The sequence below is a fragment of the Nannospalax galili genome, unplaced genomic scaffold, assembly GCF_000622305.1.
Source record: "Nannospalax galili isolate Female #2095 unplaced genomic scaffold, S.galili_v1.0 scaffold410, whole genome shotgun sequence".
Classification (NCBI taxonomy): Eukaryota; Metazoa; Chordata; class Mammalia; order Rodentia; family Spalacidae; genus Nannospalax; species Nannospalax galili.
Genome location: NW_008329143.1, coordinates 799230 through 801620, shown reverse-complemented (window position 1 = coordinate 801620; position 2391 = coordinate 799230).

The following is a 2391-nucleotide window of genomic DNA, read 5'->3' as shown; positions in this document are numbered from 1 at the left end:
TGTAAGAGTGAAACCACTGAGGACAAGTCAGCCTTCGGGTTGCAACAGCAAGAGGTTTATTTAGTACACAGGTACCTGTGGGCACAAAGTCTCCTCGGAGGACTTGCGCGCCCCCATGCTGGGTTTTGGCACTTTTATAGAGCAGAAGCGGGGTACAGAAGCAGAAGCATGGTTATTGGCCCATTCAAACGAGTATAAAGCATGAGGAAGTTAAGTTGCTAAATTCTGGGTGGGTGGCTTATGGTACAGATGTTATTTCCTGATTTCCTGGTATCGAGCCCCGGGGATTGCCAGATGCAGATGGCTTGACCACTACGTCCTGTTTTTCTGATAAGCTAGTTTCTCAATGCTTGACCTCTTGTCAGGCATTCCTATCAGGTGGCCTCATGGCGCCTAGGTTTTTCAACATAATAAAATCCTGTCCCAAAAAACTAAAACTAAACACATACAAACAAACAAAACCAACTAATCATTCCTACTTAGGATATTCTCACTTGTTTCCTACCACACAGTAATCATGGAACTTATTTTACTGGACAAAAACTTAAAAATTTGGTCTGTTGTACAAAATTTTATTGTGCCTGTGATCATCAGTCCTCTAGGTTAATAACTAAACAATTGTCACTAATAAATTGTAAGTAAATCCCTTAAAAATGAAGATGACCAGGCAATTTCATTAATGAAAAGAAACCCCCAGGGGCTGGAGAGGCAACTCAGCAGTTAAGAGCCCTGGCTGCTCTTGCAGAGGACCCCAGTTTTGGTTCCCAGTACCCACATGGTGGCTCACAATCATCTGTAACTCCAGTTCCAGGGGATCCTATGCCCTTTTCTGGTCTCCTGGGGCATTGCATGCAGTGGGTACACTTACATCCTGGCAAAAAACGATCATAAAATAAAAATAAGTAAAAAAAAATTTATAAAAGAAAATTCCCCCAGCCAAAAGGAAAAGAGTTGTACTTTTTTTTTTTTTTTTTTTTTTTTTTTGGTCTTTTTGGGTCTCCCTGTAGCCCCAGCTGTCCTGGAACTCACTATGTAGACCAGGCTGGCCTCAAACTCACAAAGATCCTCCTACCTCTGCCTCCCAAGTCTGGGATTAAAAGCCTGTGCCTCCATGCCCAGCGAGTTGTACTTTTTAAAGCTGGGTTTGGTGGTAAATGCCTTTGCTCATGGCAGTTGGGAGGAGAAGGCAGGCAGATCTCTGTGAGTTTGAGGCCAGCCTGGTCTACACAGTGAGTTCCAGACCAGCTGGACTGTAGCCCTGTCTCAAAGAGACAAAAAAAAAAAAAGTTTAAAATTTTGCCTGGCATATTCCTCAAGGACAAAAAATGATGCTGATCTTAATTCTGATAAGATTACAGTTAGTACAATATTAGGACCATCTAGTGTAAATATTTGTTTACCCAGACCCCCTACCTTAAACTATTTTGGGGTACCTATATTTAAACTCTTCTAGTCTAAATTAGAGTGCCTGATTCCTACATCTGCTCTCTTTGTTTCTTTAACTCATACTATTTTTTTTTTTTTTTTTTTTGGTTTTTTTGAGACAGGATCTCCCTGTAGCTCCAGCTGTCCTGGAACTAACTAGGAGGGCCAGGCGCTCTTTAACCTCCCAAAACCCCCCCTGCCTCTGCCTCCCAAGTGCTGGGATTAAAGGCGTGTGCCATCACATCCGGCTACTCATACTATTTTTTAAAAAAATATTTTATTTATTATTTTTATTTTATGTGTATGAGTGTATTGCCTGCAGGTATGTGAGTGCACCTGTGTCGTGCAATGCTGTGGAGGTCAGAAGAGAGCTTCGGGTTCCCCTGGAACTGGAGTTAAGGACCACCCCGGCCAACTCATACTATTTTTAAAAATTATTTTGGGCTGGGTGTGGTGGCGCAGGCCTTTAATCCAGCACTCAGGAGGCAGAGACAGGCGGATCTCTGTGAGTTCCAGGACAGCCTGGTCTACATAGTGGGTTCCAGGACAGCTGGGGCTACAGGGAGACCCTGTCTCAAAAAGACCAAAAAAAAAAAAAAATTATTTCAATGTGGGGCTGGAGAGATAGCTCAGCAGTCAAGAACACTGGTTCGAATCCCAGCACTCACCTGGCAGGTAACAACTGTCCCTAACTCCAGTTCCAGGGGATCTGACAGCCTTGTCTGTCCTCCTTGGGCTTTACATATCACAGGTGCATTTACCTACATGCAGGCAATTTATGCATACACATAAAATAAAAATAATAAATTTCAATGAGGCTGGGCATGGCGGCACACACCTTTAATCCCAGTGCTCGGGAGGCAGAGGCAGGTGGGTCTCTGTGAGTTCAAGGCCAGCCTAGTCTACATAGTGAGTTCCAGGCCGACTGGGGCTACAGGGAGACCCTGTCTCCAAAAGACCAAAAAA